This window comes from Phyllobates terribilis, unplaced genomic scaffold (genome assembly GCF_046119375.1).
Source record: "Phyllobates terribilis strain yellow unplaced genomic scaffold, ASM4611937v1 Scaffold_12__6_contigs__length_324123572, whole genome shotgun sequence".
Taxonomy (NCBI): Eukaryota; Metazoa; Chordata; class Amphibia; order Anura; family Dendrobatidae; genus Phyllobates; species Phyllobates terribilis.
Window position 1 is genome coordinate 164,116,424 of NW_027362772.1, and position 19,569 is coordinate 164,135,992.

Sequence of the window (19,569 nt, forward strand, 5' to 3'; positions counted from 1 at the left end):
ACAATTCACATTTGCATCATTCTTGTTGTGTTTTGCAGTGCAGTCTCTGCAGACTGTACAAAGGACTGCCTTGGCTCCTTTATCCACAACCTCAAGGCATGAAAAATCACAATGCAGATCTCTCAATCTGGAAGAAATTACACTAAAAACAGTCTCAGGAAATTCCAACAATGGTCTAACAGGGCAGGGGGCAAGCAAGACATGAAGGAATTTCTATCATTTCCTCTATTATTTTACAATGTGAATTTACACACATTTTTGACCATACACATCACATCACAATGTGCACAAGCCTCTTGTAGGGTCACAAACAGCCGATTGTTCGGGGGTCTTATTTCAGGCAGGACACTGAGTACTCTGCAGACATGCTGCTGCCAGCTACAAGCAGAAAAGTTGGGAAACTTTCGGGATGTGTGACGTCACCCCCGCCTCTTTAACGCTTTCCTATGCTTTGTGCAGGAAGGGGGTGGAGAAAAAGGAGGGTTTTTTTTTCTCTTTGGTTGTGGATTGCATTATCCTTCCACAAGTCCTGAGTGACACAATCTCAGAGGTGCAGGCAGGAATACACAGCAGATTGTAGCAGCAGAATGGACTCTGATCCCTACTGAAAGGCAGGTAAGTCCATGTGCTAGTCCTAGAAAGGGTTAAAAAGGTGCAAATAGCTTTATATACTCAGTGATGTTTATTTGTTATTCTTTTTATTTTTAATTATTATTATTATTATTTTTTTGCAATTTTTATTTAGTCCTGTTAGGAAATATATTCTCCCTCCATAGTATTAGTATGTTATTGTATATTTATATATTTTTAACTATTTCATTTTTTTTGCTACTTTTTATGTTGACCTTTTAGGAAACGTATTCTTTTTTTTCCTTAGTATTTAATTATTTTTTAATTATTTATTTTTGCAACTTTTATGTAGCTCTGTTAAGAAATGTATGCCCCCCCCCCCCCTTGGTATATCATTATTTAATTTTTAATTATTTTTTTGTGCTACTCTTTATGTAGTGTTGTTAGGAAATTTATGTTTATTCTCTTAAGTATTTTAATTCTTACTTATTTTTGCTACCTTTTTATGTAGATCAGTTAGGGCATGTTTGTTTAATTCTTTAGTATATCATTTTTAATTACTTTTAATGTATTTAGTATTTTTTAATTATTATTGCTATTTTTTTATGTAGTACAGTTAGAAAGTTTATGTTGTCTTTAGTGTTATTTTATTTTTTATTACTTATTTTTGCTACTTTTTATATGTATATTTTTTTATAGCGTCATTTATTCCATGGCGCTTTACATGTGAAAGGGGATATACAAAGCAAAAACAATTACAGTAATTCTGAACAATACAACTCAGCGACTGATACTGTAGCACTGTTAGAAAATGATTTTTTTTTTCCCTTAGTATGTCATTATTTAATTTTCAATTATTTCTTTTTTATGTTAGGAACTTTGTTTACTCTTTATGATTTTAATTCTGGATTTATTACTTTTTTTTTTGCTACTTTCATGTATGCCCACTTTTTAGTCTACCTTTCAATATAAAATAGCATACTGATTTTAAATAGTATCTTACTACTTTTCTTTTGATTTAACATTTTACTTTTCCCCAATTTTATTTCCATTTTTGTATTTTTATAGTTTTAGGTTTCATTTTAGTTTGTAAACTTTTTATGTAAACTTCCAACTCATTGGGGTTTTTTTTGTTATTTTTTATGTCTGCAGTAGCTTGGAAGGAGTGTGATTTCTGAGATTGCTTTGTTTTATTTGCTGCTTTTGTAGGACATGTGAAGAGTTCTCCTTGAAGCCCCCGCCCAGAGTGCTGTACACCAAGATCAGGAAGAAGTAGAAGGATCTACAAGGCGCCTCTGCTGGTTGACATACAACACCCTAAAGGACACAGGCAGCTTGGGGATAAACTCTTGTTACCTGGAAGTTCACAGACCAGGACTGGAATCCCACTCCAGAGATCTGTTGTTTGATCCTTGGATTACAATATAAAGATCATTTTTTGGGGGGGATTAAGATTAATCAAAAGAGAAATTCTCCTCTTGCAACATTGTAACATTCAGCTGCATTAGGAAAGGTGAGTTGGATTTCCAGACCCTTGCATGCACATAGTATAGGAGGAACCTACAGGTATAGGGGTGGCCATCCCCAACCCCAACCCCAACCCCAACCCCAACCCCAACCCCAACCCCAACCCCAACCCCCTGTAAACCGTGCACCCTGGGGACCATAGGGTTAAAATGCAAAATCCTGCATCTGAGGGCGGAATCCTCATTAGAATGTTCTTTTAACTCTTTCCCTCCCTAGTTCTGTGAACTGAACACTTAGTTTTTTAACTCTTTTCATTTCAGGAAGCCTAGTTTGGGAAAAAAAAACCTCCGGATTAAGATTTCCAATGAGGGAATTTTTGGGCACAGTATGCCATTTCTTAATCCCTCCTAGTAAAAAAAAAAAAAGTCCCTTATATGCAAACTGTACTTTTTTTTTTTTTTTAAATGGGGCTAATTTGTTGGTGCTTTGCAGGCAGGGGGGGCTTCCTGAGATCTGGAGTCTGGTTGGGGCCCAGCAACAGGGGGGCCAGACTGGGAGATCATTAGCACAGGAAGTGAGTGGTGACAGTGTGGTGCTGGGAATTGCTGGTGTTAACTGGGGGTGGTGTAATGTTATCAGCATCAACATGCATCTGAACATGGTTTGGGGTATGTTCACACTCCGTCTCTTTTTTTTCATGCCTAAAAAAAAAAAAAAAAAAAAAAAAGTTTTACAGTAGTAACAAAATCAGATTTCTCTAATACGTTGCACATTTTTTTCATGAGCGTTTTTATGCGCTTTTTTTTCCCCCCGAGCGCACCATATCCTGTTTGATCATTTTTGTAGCATTTTTTTTTTTTTAACCCCTTGAGGCTATGTTCACACGAGTTTTTGCTGTTTTCAGATTTTCTGCACTCATTAAGTAAATTTAGGTTAATTGCATTTTTTCGAAAACAAGCAGCGTAAAAAAACTCGGCAAAAACTTGTGATGGGAACGTAGCTTAATCAATTTAATAAAAAAAACACATAAAAAATGCATGTAATGTACGCGGCATTTTTGTCTAAACGTACCATAAGTGTCTCTTTTAGGCTACGTTCTCACAATGAGCTTTTGATGTTGCAGGTTTTCTGCATCCATTACGTTAAAATGGTTTACTTGCATTTTTTTTTTGAAAATATGCAGTATAAAAAAAAAAAAAAAAAAAAAAAAACCTCATTGTGTGAACGTAGCTTTACACTAGCCGTGCACTGGACAGTTTTTTTCATTAAAAATGTTATATAATTCCATGGGTCGTGCTATGCAAAAAAGATTAATGATGGGAGTGATTTTTTTTTTTTTTTCCAAATGAAAAACTTTCCAAAAGTTTGTTTGTTTTTTTCTTTTTCATTCAAGTCACTAATAATTCCCTTTGCCTGCATTATATTTTGGGGACCTTTTGTAGTCTGTTTGTGTGTGATTTGTTAAATAGCAATGTAGTGACCAGTCATTTAAGCTGTAATAATTATAGAGAGGATTCAGCCTTGAATCTGAGCGACTGTGCGTCCTCTGCCAAGACTGATTGTCTGCAGCAGGTCTTTATGACCAGACCACTGCAATGCAGGACAAGCCATCATTTGCATTGATATCATCTGTCTCCATAGATACCTGTGATTGTTGTTTGTAAACAAAGATTATCAGACCTTGGATTTCTGAAAAATCCCTGCACAGTCTATAGGTTCCCTTTTAACCATTGTCTATGCTGATCCATAGGAATTGGTATAATTTGAGCATGTCCTGTCTGGGATGTCTGCCCTGATGCCGGTCATCAAGTAAAAGCCTTGCAGTCACTGCATGAGTAAAACTTTCTGAAAAACTTTGAATCCTGCCCTTGAGATGTGACAACCTGACTGCCGCCTTGAGATTCCTTTTCATTGACTCTTTGAAATGGAGATTGTTAATTTATTCAGTGGCTGGATGAATAAGCATATGTATTCACAGCAGCACACAATAAAACCCGCACCAAGCGCTTTGTCAGCTTTTTAAAGGATGTGTTTCCAGTGTAAAACAGCTTGGCAGGTGCTGCAGTCCAATAATGGAGCGTTTCAGAAAGTTATTGAGTCGTCCTCTTCTGTCAAGTTGGTAAAAATTCCATTCAGCGCTATGACAGGCCTCTTGCACATGGCGGAGATGTGGGCTCTCCGTCCCATTCATCACTAGGATGGGCCTTAGGTATATGGCAGAGATTTAGGCTCTCCATCCTATTAGACACTAGGATGGGCCTTCGGCACATAGCATAGATGTAGGCCCCATGTCACATTAAATACTAGGATGAGATTTAGGGACATACAATACATATAGGCACCCAGTCACATTAAACACTAGGATAGGTCTTAGGCACATGGCCGAGATGTAGGCACTGTGTCCCATTAAACACTAGGATGGGCCTTAGGCACATGGCAGAGAATTAGGTTCTCCATCCTATTAGACACTAAGATGAGCTTTAGGCACATGACAAACATGTAGGCACCCTGTCACATTCAACACTAGTATAGGCCTTAAGCCCTCTGTCCCATTCAACTCTAGGATGGCTCTTGGGCACATGGCAGAGATGTAGGCACCTTGTCCTATTCACTACTAGGATAGGCCTTAGGCATATGCCAGAGTTTTAGGCTCTCTGTCCTATTCGACACTAGGGTGGGTCTTAGGAGTATTTCAGAGATGGTAGGCACTCCATCCCATTCAGCACTAGGATGGGTCTTAGACACATGGAAAATATGTAGGCACTACGTCCCATTCAACAGTAGGATGAGCTTTAGGCATAGCATAGATATAAGCACCTTGTCCCAGTAACCACAAGGATGGGCTGTAGGTACCCTGTTACATTCCCCACTAGGATAGGCCTTAGGAACATAGCAGAGATGCAGGCACTCCATCCCATTCAGTACAGGGTTGGGCCTTAGACTCATGGCAGAGATGTAGGCAATCCATGTGCTGCCACCAACCGTATACATTCTCCCCTAGAAGTAACACTTATAAAAGAGCATACATTCATAATTTGCCAGGATCGAAAGAATAAGTTTATATGGAAGAACAGTAAGGCCCCATAAACTTTGGGTGTCACATTACGGCAGTATCATAACACAATAATGTGTGTGGTCCTCATTGGAGTTTTCTCATAAGCAAAATTTACTACCTCTCCACATGATAGATGGTAAAAGTGTGATGACTGAGACCCCCACTGATCTTGAGGACAATGGTCCAATTTCCCGTGTGAATGAGCGACCATCGCTCCTATAGACAGTGAATAGAGCAGAGGTTGCACTTGCTCACGAATACTTCATTCACTCAGGCGACTTTGGGATCATCCTTCTTATGATCTCTGGAAGTCCCGTGGTCTTCCCCCTAGTAATTGTATATTTATTACATACCTTGTAGATGAGGGATTTTTTTTTTTTTTTTTAATGTGTGAATGTTTGACCCCAGAACATTTTATGTTAAGTGTTACATAAATGTGATCCTGATAAATCACAAACTCCACAAAGGCAGGGTCCTAATCTCCGTGCAATTATTTACTTTAGCATTTTTCACAAGATATCTTGAATGCTTACCCTTCACACCAACATTGCATAAACTTGCAAGAAGAAAATTGTTTTCTGGGTCATATTTTGGAAAAAAAAATTGTTGCCTTGATGGGAGACCACTTGTAATAAATGTGTACTTTCTAGATTATCAAAACCTAGATGTAGACATGGATGCTGATTTTCATGAGGATCCTACAATAATCTCATAGTCATGGATAAAGCACGACTGTCCCTAATGATCCATTAGAAGGAAATTTACTCCAAAGATAAGTGGCGCCAGAGTTGTCTTGAAAACATTTTTCTTCCTAAGAGAAACATCTGTTGATTTTAGGTGTGCAGAATGTTAATAGGGGTATCCCAAATAGGCATCTGGACCCTGAGAAGGTCATCTTATATATTTGGAGTTTGGGAAAAAACTATTATAAACTTGTCTATAAATAATTTTAGATAATGAAGTTGAATAAACTCTTGAGGTCATCTATGTTCTGAAGGCTAGAGACAGAAGCATGCGCAGAATGAGAAACAGAAAAACTCCCTGCGCATGCGCTGGTTCTCCTCTGGAGTTGACTTTAATGGGTTGCTCCACTACTTTTCATATTGATTATCTATACTAAGGATGGGTTATCAATATCAGATTGGTGGTGGGTCAACACTTGTTACCAGGGGCGTAAAGGTTCAGGGGTTGCAATCTCACCCAGGCCCTGGAGCCTAGGTGGCTCCAAAGGTCCTTTTGGCCCAAATGAAAAGACCATTACTATTGAAGGTTTGCAATAATTAGGGGCCCCGCTGAAGCTTTTGCATTATGGCCCAAGAGCTTCAACTTGCTCCACTGCCCAGTACGCCTACTTGATCAGTTGTTTATGGTACCGGGGGTAGTTGAATGTTAGAGGTTGCTGAGCTAGCCAGTACAGATCCGTCAACTGTGCAGTACCCAGCAGCGACCACTACACAGGTGACAGAGCTGTAATGTTCAGTTCCACCACTGCTAACATCTGGCCACTGCTGGCACGGAGAACAACTGATCAGTGAGGGTGATGGATGTCAGACCCCCACCAATCTGATATTAATAGGTCATCAATATAAATGTAGTGGAGCAACCCTTTCAGGATGATATTGACATGGATAAAGCTTTCAATCAAGGGAACAGGGACTGCCTTTGCAATAATTCTACTGAACACATGAAAGGTCATGATATGACCAATGAATACTTTATCGCCAAATAGAAAATCTTAGTTTAAGGCCACGGCCCCACTATCAGTATTTGGTCAGTATTTTTTCTCAGGAGTGGGGGCAAAACCAGCTGAGGAACAATCAGAGAAAAGGTATAATAGAAACAAGTCACCAATTCTGCCTTTATCACCCACTCCTGGTTTTGGCTCCCACTCCTGAGGAAAAATACTGACCGTATACTGACCAAATACTGATAGTGGGGCCGTGGCCTAAGGGGTAAATCCAGGTGACGGATTCTAGAGAGCACGAGTGCAATTCTAGATCAATTCACTGCACTGGACACTCTCCGGAGTTGGTGCTACCACCCAGTGAGCAGATGAGTCGCACCACTCCAGATGGTCAACAATATGTGGCAGAACGAAAGTGTAGGTATGCTTTAAAGTGCTTTTGCCCAGTGAATCTGTGGGGAAGGCCTTTTCTTTTGCTTCGGATTAAAGAAGCTGTCTGCACAGGTTGGGCCAGCGGCTCAACAATGCTACTGGTCCAAATTGTCAACCATCGGGCGTTTACTAGCAGGAAGCTGGGAGGCACTGGAGCGGTGTGCTCCTGAAGAATTGAGATTGGACCAGCCCTTTTTAATAGCTGTAATTCATGGATAGGCTAGGTTTGCAAATCAAGGGTTCTCTGATCTGTCCTAGAGCTTATTCCTGAGTGGAGGACAACTCTCTATGAAGTTAATATGACCTGATAGGGAAGTGGAAGGGGCTTGTCCCACAAGATGACCCTTTTAACATAGTCAGAACCAGCAGCTGCTATAAGTCTTGATTTGAGGGGGTCACTGAACTCATTCAACCTTGCAAACAAAAGCTAGGGAGCTAGGGTCATGATGCTTTTCTATCCTACAATGGAGGTAAAGAGCGGATAGCAAGAACCAGGTCCTCCTATCTAAGATTTAGGGGTGAGTAGCTGTGTGAACCAACACAAGAAGAAAGGCCCAAGATTGACTCAGATGGTGCAGGTCACCAGTTTACCAAGAGGATAAATGATGTCTTGGTCATGAGTTATTAAGGTTCATTACGAGCCTTTATGAATCTGTAGAACCGCCCATATATACGAGCTCGTATCTGCATTTGTGACATGGACATGATCCATGCGTGGGAAGAGTTGATTCTATCGAAATGATATGGATTCTTTCCTCCTCGACTTGTACATGTTCTAGCTGGGATTCCATCTATCATTTCCAGCCATGCGTGTCAGATATAGGTGCACTCCTGCCGTGTTTTCCATCCTTATAAACTTTTCCCATCGTTAAGCTCACTGTCGGCGTGTATCCTATAAACATATCTGTTGTGAGTTATTGCTCGCAGGATGTGCTGCCTGCTAAGAGTCCCGTGAAGGCAGATTGTATGGGACTTAAAAGCAGGGGGATGGTTTTTCTTAAATGTCATCTTGAAATTTCTGCCATCTGGTGAGTTACGTTTCATTTGCACCAGAACACGAGACCGAAAGCCATTGTTTATGGTCATTATTCTGCCACTTGGAGTAATCGAATGAAAGCAGATCTCCTTCCATGGGAACCGGCGGAGCAGAGGGAGTGATCAACATTCTGTAGGGGTGGATTATTTGTGGCTTTATCTGTATGTGGTCCATTTTAGATGGGCGGATTTCGGCTTGTTAAAGATCGACAAATGACTTTATGCAAGCCAACTGGAAACGATGAGTGTTAGGGTAGGTGCACACGACCGATTTCTCCACATCCAACGGTCTGACTTTTCTGATCAGACTTTGATCAGAGAGGCATCAGTTTTTCTTGGACATGGCCGAAATTTTTTTTTTTTCGCATTCTCCATTCTGTGTCCATGAAAATCAGACAACACTTGTTTTTCATCCTATTGCCGTCTAATTTATTTTCGCAGACCCATAGTCTTGCATTTTGATCAGACGCATGTATCAATATCGGACATGTCTGATTTTTTTTTTTTTTTTTTTCCACCAACCACTCCAAGGAAAAAATCGGACATGTGCACAGCCCCATAGGATATCATAGGTACTAGTGTTATCAATGAAGACCACGAATAGCACTCGTATGAGAAAATCAGTCATATGCATGAGCCCATAAAGGGGTTGTCCGGTCCAAATCGATAAGTCTGCAGTCACTCTGTGTGACTGTAGACTTACGAATTCCCCTGCGTACCTGTATGCTGTGGGGATTTGTCCGTTTCAGATCCGGGACCAGAGGGTATGTATGAGTTATACATATTCCCGGCCAGAGCCCGTCTAGTAGGCATGGCCTCACTCCATACATGTGTATAGAGCGAGGCTGCACCCCCGACTAGTGACGTGGCCAACTAGCTGGCGTGGCCTTGCTCCATACAAGTGTATAGAACAAGGATGCGCCCACTGGACGGGCTCTGGCCGGGAATATGTATAACGCATACATACCCTTCGGTCCTGGGTCTGAAACTGACAATAGTGCGTGTGCTGGGGGGATTCATAAGTCTGCAGTCACACAGAGTGACTGCAGACTTATCGATTTGGACAAGACAACCCCTTTAATGCGATAATTTTGTCCCTGTGCAACACCATGTATTCGGCAGCACGTTCCCTATTTGAACACGGTGATGTGCTGCCGATAACATCATTATCTTGGTATAAGCAATCCAGGGACCAAAAAAAGCACAAGTGTTTTTGCTCATTGCCAGTAAGTTCACAATGGTCAATAATTGGGATCAGGCGTTCCTACAAACGCTCATTTTTGTATTATTAGTTTGCTTAAGGAGTTGCCATTTCATTGATGATCACATTCTCTACTAGAGACTACCCATTTTCTAAGACTCGCGGTCCGTACTGTGAATCCATTCAACATCCAAGTTGTAGGTAACAACCTCAGAGGTTTTCTCTGCCGGATATTATAGAATGGTCCTTCCTTACCCTTCTTTCCTTTTTGCTTTAAGATATTGCCATAATATGACCAGCTTTGGGAAAAAATATAAAAAATTCCATTAGGCTATATTCACATGGTGTGTGTGTGTGTGTGTGTGTGCTTCGATTATGCAAAAAATGTACTGTTTTTTTTCTTTCCCTGCAACATTAAAAATAAAAGTGGTTTATCGCAATTGCAGCAGAAAAAAAATCCACACTGTAACGTGAATTTTTTTTTTTTACTGTGCACATCCTCTAAATCAGCATTCTTCCAGCACTATAGGTGCAGGAACTCGCTTTCATTCTATTCCCCAACATGCATTTCTCCTGCCATTGCACTGAACTGAAAACCTGCTTTTCTGTTATATCATACAATGTGGATAGAAGATAGGAGGAGCAGACAGACATAGACCTGCCTGCACTTCCTGTAAGCTGTCTTGGCATCTTGGATAACACTTAATAGGCAGTAGACAGGTTAAAGGGAATCTGTCATTAGTATATGTAATTTGACAACAGCATGATGTAGGGACAGAGACGTTGATTTCAGAGATGTCTCTTCATTTACTGGGCGCAGCAGTTGTGATAGAATCACAGTTTTCTCTGCTGCAGATCTAGCAGAGCTGTGTATAAACCCACCCACACCACTGATTGTGTACATTGATAGAAAGCAGCCAATCAGTGATGGGGGGAGTGGTTGGACCAGGAGGCACAAGACACCTAGTCCTGTCGTGATAATCTCCTGCTGATAAAACACTGATTTTATTGAAACTGCAACAAACAGCCTAGTAAGTGACACATCGCTGGAATCAGGGTCTCTGCACCTACATTACGGTATGCTCAGATTTTACATGGAAAAAGGGATACCGAACGTATGTCTCAGGCCGGATCTACACAGGACAAAAAAAAGCTGTGGATTTTACAGCGCAGTACAGTAGCAGGCATGTCAATGAGAGTTTAAGAAAGCTGCAAAATTTCTATGCATGGAAATGACCCGTGGTGGAGATTTTAAATCAGTAGCGTGTCAATATCTGTGGATTTGTTGGGGATTTTCCTTGTTGGGGGGGGGGGCAGAGTCTGCAATCAAATCGTAAAATTGCGGATTACTCCTTAGTATAATCTGCACACATGGATAATCTGTTACAGCAATAATTGGAAAGCAACACCTACAGTAGAATCACTTTCTTAGTCGTTGGCCGCTCCCGGGCTGACTCTTCTCTGGTCTCCAGTGAAAACACAAGATCTCTGCAGTATCACTTGTGTCATCAGGTCGCCACTGGATTCGGACTGGACAGAACAGAGACTGGCAGGGGACCAAACTGGAGGACAACCTGCCGAGACTGGAAGTTATAGCTTTTTAGACCTAAATTTTGTTAATAAGGGTGCAATCAAATCTGACCGAGATCGGAACGCAGTGCGTGGACTGGCCGGCGGCTCTCCCGATCTGATTTTTATGTAACTATCACACTTGGGTCAATAGAGCCGCCGGTAAGTTCAAGCACTACATTCCGATCTCTGTCCGATTTATACTGCCTTCATGACTGCGCCTTAAGTTGCATAACTGGGACCCCCACCGATGAATGGAGTGGTGGTAAGTCATGCACACCTCCATCCATTCATTCTGGTGACCAGCCCAATGCTGCTCTTGACTATCTCTGGTGGTTCCATAGAGAATAATTGAGCTACTTCTCCAGAGCCCCAGTTCTGTGGATCGGTGGGGGGGTCTCAGTTATAAAACTTACTAACACACTTTAGGTCTAAAAGGTTCCATCCTCAATCATCCGCTCCAACCTCCAGCTCAGCAGGTCAGCCAGCAGTTTACACATTATAAGAGACATTATTTGGGGATCGGTGGATTGGGGAAAACTTTCAAACTTGGCACAACTTTTTCCAATTATTTTCCAAACTTGATAGATGCAAGCAATGAGTAACACTAAGAGTAATGCAAGCAATGGTGTACATGTGGGTAGAAGTGGATCTCCTCATACAGGCATTCATAATCTAATGATTGGAGATACCGCTGCACTGTGGGACCCCCGGGGGTCTATCAGAGGGGTGGTGTAATACAACACGGAGTCAACCTGTGATCACCATTCCTTCAGCAGTAGAGACCTTTTAGCTATGAAATAACTGATACGCTCCCTTGCTTTTATATGTAACTATTAATCTATAGATCAAACGAATGGCCGTGGGCTGTCACTCCTGTATAGATGAATATACATTTAATCAGCGTTCAAGTCTATAAAGCTGAGCTGCACTTCCAGAGACATCCCACAGCCCAGAGTGGAAAAAGTCCATTTGTCTAATTGCAAGATATTTTGGTCTTTCGACTTTGGCAAACTGAAGGAGGATGTTTCTTTGCAAACCTATAAATGGAAAATAAAGAGTAGCGCCCCCTATAGACCCTCCCTTGGAGTTGTCATTTTTAAAGGAACCATTTGGATAAACATGATGTGTGATGCCCAAGGCTGATGGATTCTCTCTTATTGGTGTTCTTTAAATGCCTGTATGCAAATTGCCTCTTCAGAGAGGACTAGAACTCTAGTGCCACCTATTGGAAATAGCAATCCTAAAAGTCAATATCGACCCTTTTACGAGCCTTGCCGTATGACTTGGGATAAAAGCCAAACCAGAATCTCAATTTGCAGACCCAGTGTTTTGGAGTGTTGCCCCTCATCGGTGCAAAGGATGAGATCTGATTTGGCTAGGTGAGAGGCTTAAGACTGGGATATAAGGGGTGATGCTTCTCCTTGTAGAGAGTGACAAGCCAGGCCTGGCATGTCAGAGTGCGGAGAATTCTAAGCCATGCATGATCCTCTGGTAAATTAAATATGAAAATTGCCTCTTCGGAGAGAAAGAGGATTTGAACTCTAGTACCACCTATTGGAAGTAGCAATCCTAAAAGTGATTATCGACCTAATCCTAAAAGTCAGGTTTCCTCACTCTGACATACCAGGCTTGGCTTGTCATTCTTCACAAGGAGAAACGTTACCCCTTAAATGGCTGTGTAATATGCCATCTTCTTGGCCCTCCGCTAGAGATAAGGGTGCATTAGTTTTCATCTTACTTTTAAACTTTCACTTACCAAAGTTCAGGAACTGGATCCCCTTTAAAAACTGTCAGAAATATTCCCAAAATATCATTGTGTGAATTAGCCCAAAGCCAATTGAGTAAAAGCCCCGTTGACATTAAACTGAATCGGTGGGATCAGCCAATAGTCTAAAATGTATAGGCGGCTCCTGACAAGATATCGAGTAGAGAGAAGGGTCCATGTTGTTGAATTGATACCTTGATATCTGCGATCCAAAGTCTTATTCCAGAGAAATCCACTTTTTACTTAATATGTAAATGAGCTGTTAAGATCTATGGGTGGGACATAGATCTCCCTGAGAATCTGCCCTGAGATCTTATTTTAAATGAAAGGAGGCGTTACTCGTGTGAGACATGTAATAACTGACAGTCTGCTCTCCTGATCTACATGTCTCACACTGGTTACTCCACCTTTTCATTTATAATAAGCCCAGGAGACAGACTCTCAGGGAGATCTATGTCTGGCCCATAGAGCTTAACAGCTCATTTACATATTAAGAAAAACATGGATTCTCTAGAATAAGGCATTGGATCGCATATATCAAGTTATTTTATTCACCTTTCTAGGACCTTCATGCTCATATAGATGGCTTAGGAGGGTTGATCCTACTGACAGATTTCCTTAAAATCACGCCCCTAATCAGGAATTGATATACATCTAAAATCTGGCCTATTAGACCATTCCCTGGGCTTTTATTGCTTTACAATCTAAAAACATAAGTGCCAGTAGTAAAATTTTGTAGAACCATTGACGAGGTGGCTCCTGGGATTTGGCCATCCCTAACCTGGCGCCCAAATGCTTATACATAATATTGATTTGAACCAAGTATTAAGAGGGTTACTCACATCTAAGCCTTTTATGGCCGATTTGTCCCTTTCCTCGGGTACAAAATGGGTCCTGAATGCAAATTCCTAAGTATTTTTATTCTTTTAGCATCGTAACATCTGACATTTTCACTGATCGCTAGAAGCAAAGTAACTCTGGACGGTGAGTGTCATGTTTTGTCCTTTCAACTGCCAAGAACTTTCTACGGTTTCATTAGAGGGCAACGACTTTTGCTGATACCTGTCAGCCGTAATTTGAGGACGCGGGGAGGGAAACTGATCAGCTTACCTCCAAAATACAAGAAGGGAGCGACTTTTAAAATGGTTATTGAATTATTTATATGCCTCCTTTCTTTCTAGACAGTCAAATGACTTTCAATAATATTGTTTTACAAAACTATTGAGCAAGTGTTAGGCACCCTGAATCGATGGCATGTGCCTTTTACTACTTAGTCAACCAATAGGATCTGAAAGTTATGTAAGATGGGTGTATTTAGGATTATTTGGTGGGTTAATTCACTAGTGACACCCATGGCATATCCCTACAATAGTCTGTTAATGTCTGATTTGTAGAAGGTCTCAATTGGTCCCGAGAATGAAGTGGAAGGATGCTAAGAAGTTGTAACAGACTTCTTTTGAAGGTTGCGTAGTTGGCTTGTAATTTGCCTTTGTGCTGGTAGGTCACTTAAAGGGGTTGTCCACCATAGAGAACTTTTTTTTTAACTTAAATGCATGTTTTTCGGTCTAAAAGTCCTTTTTGAAATTGGGCTTCGTTAAGTTTTTCACCGTTTGGCTTTACAGACTCTTTACTTTCCTGCACATTCAACCTTGATTTGGTCTGTGATCATCAATCGGCTGCGAGGAGCTCCGAAAAAGACTGATAAGAGTTACAAACTCCCCATCAGACTGTTAACCTGGTAATACACATAAACATTAGACTTGCGTTGGATGAACCTGCCAATATTAACAGGTTCAGTTGACAGTCTAATGTGTTTAGGGGCACCTGCCAAATGATGGTCAGGAGTGATGTCAATCAGACATGTCAGATTTCGGACTACTGCTCTCATTGTTCTCCCTTGTCAGTCGGTGGCTTTCTCATAGAGAACACAGGAGTGCTCAGCCATACGAGCGCTCTTGTGTATGGGAGAGACAACTGAGATGACTGTCAGCCAAACGATCTTTCAGCCGACAGCCACCTAATGTGTGTGGTCAACCTTTATACTTGGCTGGCTGACCGATACCCATTGAAATATTTCAGAGCCAGTAATAGACAGTCAACTCAGAAGCTATAGAAGGCAAATGGGGAAAAATGTTTGATGAAACCCAAATGCAGAATGAAAAATTCTCCCTAAAGGTGGACAAGCCATTTAATTGTGGACACAAGCCACTCTGCCTTGACCATGGTGTTTAGATGTGAGGCTAGGGTAGCAAACTGAATCTTTGGCCTGGGTGATAAAAACTGTAGATATGAATGGTTTTACATGGTCAGCGCTCATGGACTGAGTACAGACTGGTCGCGGATCTCTTTACCGGAACTCAACAGCTTTATAAACGTCTGCGAAGCTGTTGATAAATTAATAGTAGCCAGCTCGCCAAACGCGCAACGTCTTCCTGCAATATGGCTAAGACACATATCCTCCTGCTGAGTCTACTAATAGGAGTATAGCATAGTTGATCCGGCTCTCATCCCGCTCCGGTTAAAAACGTAAAACTTTGTTTTGAACATATAGGTAAAACATCAATCCCTCATACTGGACAGCACATTTCGAACTAATTGTTCTTACTATTGGCCTTTGAAATAATCCTTCTCGCCTATGGCCGTGAGTAAGAACGATTAGATCAAAACGTGATGAGGCTGTTGAGTTGGTTCAATCTGGACATTATGGTCCTTACATGGACTATTAATGTCAGACTTGTGACCCGGGCTTAGCCTGAATGTGTTTCAATTCTGTGTACTGTCGATGTCGACTCACTGCATGTGGACCCATAGTAGTCAATTGGAGATATGGTCCGTATGAAAAAATTGCAACCTTCTTTAGTCGAACCCAGTTTGCCGACAAGGCTCTAAATGAATAGGGGTGCAAAAAAAATCCACACATGGCTGCAATATTGGCAAATACAGAACACCATGTTGATTACAAAATTGGCATTTTTTAGATATTTGTTCTAAGCCCAAAATAACTTCTTCTATTTGCCACTACATAGTCAATGGAATGCAAAGAACGTCACCAGGGATGTGCTAGGCATCGTTCTAATGAATAGTACAAACAATAGCTCAGTCATGAAAAACATGAAAATTAGTTGAGCAAAAAACATCACGTCATCTGCACTGGTGTCCACGAAAAAAGCCTCCGGCAAGGAATATGAGATAGTGACGCACCGGCCAACCCTTAAATGCCACTACCCCTTTCCCTCCTCCTAATTCCTCAGCTTTACTCCTTTTTACTGAGAAGGTTAAGAAATAAACTGTAAGTCAGAGATAAGTCATGGCAGGAATGATAAAGTTGCTCGACAGGTTCTGGTGTTGGTTTCACCTGCTTTCACTTGCTCTTGCTTTGTTGAGTTCATTTTTCTGTTGTCTAGGCCGGAGAAACGTTGCACGAAAACGCCAAAAGCTCAGTGAATGAGATCTAGCCATGTATTGTTTCTTAGGATTCAGCGATATACAGTTGGGATGTAAAGCCCACATGTATGTAAAGCCCATACGTATTTTAAAGGTATCAATTTTTTTTTTACGCAGGTTATTAATCCAATGTCACAGACCTTTACCAGATTGGAATGCCCACAATGTCAATACGCTAGTAAATGACCATTAATAGATGAAGATAAGTGTAGGTTTCATCTGTTGTCCAGGACATGACAGCTGGCGAACAAGAATAACTTCTATAGTTTTGCAGGACAAATTGGCTACTGGCGTTCTTCTTTGTAGATTAATCTCCACTTACGTTCTACTATATGGAAGGTTAAGTCCCTGTAAATATGCTATAAATGTCCGAATGGGAATACTCCTTTTTAAAGCTGATTCAAAAAAAAATAAAAAATTAGTTGCATGAGGGCTATCGCTTCAAAACCCTTGACTACAGATGAGCAAGTCAAATTGACTGAAATTTGCGGTTTCATGAGAATTCAAACATATTGAGATTTGATTAACGATACTGAAAAAAAAACTTGTCCAGCATAATTTCCTACATTGTTGAAACATCAGAGCAGGCTAATGTCTTTTTGCATGGCTTTGTGGGCCTCCCCATAATGCACTGCAGCTAAGACCTCTTACAGATTATCACACCTTGTACAATTGTGGTCAGTACTGGGGCCAACTTCTCCTTTTGAGCACTCTATTGTAGTGTGTAAGCGCTTTTGGTCAGCAGGGTTCTGTCTATACCTCTCACTCTCCTCTCCACCTCTACCTCTCCCTTTCCACCTCTCACTCTCCACCTCTTCCTCTCCCCACCTCTTCCTCTCCCCACCTCTTCCTCTCCCCACCTCTCCCTCTCCCCCTTTCCACCTCTCCCCCTTTCCACCTCTCCCCCTTTCCACCTCTCCCCCTCTCCACCTCTCCCCCTCTCCACCTCTCCCCCTCTCCACCTCTCCCCCTCTCCACCTCTCCCCCTCTCTCCCCCTCCCCCTCTCTCCCCCTCCACCTCTCTCCCCCTCCACCTCTCTCCCTCTCCACCTCTCTCCCTCTCCACCTCCACCTCTCTCCCTCTCCACCTCTCCCTTTCCACCTCTCCCTCTTTCGCTTGCTCTCGCGCTCTCTTGCAAAAGTGTTCTCTCTCACTGGGGGATCAGTAGAGTGAATGTGATTTATAGGAATCATATAACTAATACACCATAAAAATATGTTGCTTTTTGGGGTTGATATTAACTCTTTTTTTTTTTTTTTCTTTTTTTCTAATGAAAGTTTTTGTCTGGATACTAAAAGAATCAATTTGGCTCCTGGTGTGGTCCTACAGGTTCCTAAATTGTACAGTATTTCGTTCATGCCTTGTGCGGAGTATGGTCCACATCACAAGCTCTGAACTAAAGCTCCACTTTTGAATATGTTCTTGATTTGGGAGCAGCTGGCAAAAAAAAAACAGCTGCAGATTTACCAGGGCTGTGCTCAGTATGTTATGTATGATTTACAAGGCAACTGAATGGAGCAGCGCAACTTCCTTAATCTTTGACTGAGCGTTAACTATAAATAACTGGATATTTTTCTGTTCTCTGAAGATCCACAAGTTCTAAGGACTTTCCAGGACTTCTGAATGTTAAAAGTAGCATCATGTGCCAAGCGAGCGCATCGATCAGGATTGTGTGTTGGTCCTGAATGTTCATAAGGAGTCAACTTTACAGCTGCAAAATTTTAACAATCCCAAGGGCTAAAGGCCCCATACAGATTAGACTCATATCAATAGGTTCTTCTGACAGTCTAATGTGTATGGGGCGCCGGCCGACTGAATAATGGCCGTGGTCGGGTACTGCACATACGCCCACTAATGATTTGAATAGGGGGCAGTGGCAGTGGCTACTGTGCAGCCCCACAACTGTGCAGCCCGAGCGTCGCCAACACGGGAAACAGCTGATGGGTGGGGGTGCCGGATGTCTGACATTGAAGACCTACTCTAAGCATAGGCCATCAACGTTAAAGTCCCGGACAACCCCTTTAAAAATAAAAATGAGACATTTTGCAATTTTTACACTCAACACAGGAGGCATTCTAGACTTATATTTCCTGTTGTTTAAGGAAATGTACATGAGCAGCAATAGACTAAATTGGACCCTATCACTTTTATTGAAGCATCTAATGAGCGTGTGCAAAGGTCACTGTGAAGGGAAGGGGAGCAGGGTCAGCTGTGACATCAACTATTGTGGCTCCTGTGTTATTGGCTGTGTATAGAGGTGTTATCAGACATTGTAATCCTGCCTCTGCTGATAAGGAAACTGCTGAAAGCTCTTCCTGATAGCACAGGAAATATGAGTCTAAAGAAGCCCCCAGTGGCCAGTGTGAATATTGCAAGATTACGATTTTATTTTTATTGTATATTTTTTTTTTTAATATGGATCATGATTTGAGAAAAATTTCCACATTTAAGGAAAAAATACATGTAACTTGATTCAAACAATAGGTTGTTTTCAGATGATTCATTCCATTTAAGCATAGAGGATCTTTTAAAGAAGATGGTACACTGAAATCAATTGATTGAAATTGGCAAAGTGTCTTCTCTACATTGGAGGGACCACATAGTCTGTAACTGACCGTGAAAACTCGGGGGAAGGAAAGTTTAAGGGCTTCAACAATAACTGAGCGAACAAATACTGTAGGTTTATTGTAAAACTTTTTTATGACTTTTCTATAAATTGTCAGGGTTTGAGCAATACAGTACTCTTTGTATTTTCTGGGTACACTCACTATGGTCCCATTCTCATGTATCAGAAATTATGCCTCCATTGCAAGTGCATATGGTTTCCGCAAATAATAATTTTTATTTCTATAGCGCCAGTATATTCCGCAGCACTTTACATTACAGAGGGTACTCATACAAACAATATCAGACATTGCATGGTAACACAACTCAGATACCAAAAGGAGTGAGAGTCCTGCTCACCAGCTTACAATCTATGAGGAAATAGGGGGGACACGAAAAGTAAAGGGTAAAAAGTGCTTGTATTGTATGGTCTGGCCATTAATATAATAAATAGGGTATTCACATAACGCTGCATGAACCAGTCACCAGCCAGTTTGTGTAAACTGATGCTATGATGGACCAGATTCAGAGAAAAATGTTGGAAGGGTAAAATGGGAATGGTTACATAAGTGAGGTGAGGTGATAGGCCAGTCTAAAAAAGTACGTTTTTAGGGCACATTTGAAAATGGGGGAATTAATAGGATTGTCCTGGGTAGTGCATTTCAGAGACTTGGCACAGCACAAGAGAAGTCTTGGACGGGAGTGCGAGGTTAGGATTATTGAGGATGTTAGTCTTAGG

At 41.4% G+C, this 19,569-nt stretch overlaps 1 protein-coding gene across 2 annotated transcripts in view; it reads left to right on the forward strand.

The window, feature by feature from the left end:
* The first annotated feature begins 461 nt into the window (after positions 1–461).
* The window catches only part of CDC42EP5 (CDC42 effector protein 5), a 36,493-nt gene continuing 17,385 nt past the window's right edge, over positions 462–19,569 (forward strand). Inside the window, exons 1-2 of one of the 2 annotated variants that reach the window (XM_073656479.1) lie at positions 462–615; positions 1,780–2,083. The gene's annotated coding sequence lies outside the window, so the exon portion shown is untranslated. The remainder of the gene's footprint in view (positions 616–1,779; positions 2,084–19,569) is intronic. The other variant, XM_073656480.1, reaches the window with a different exon arrangement.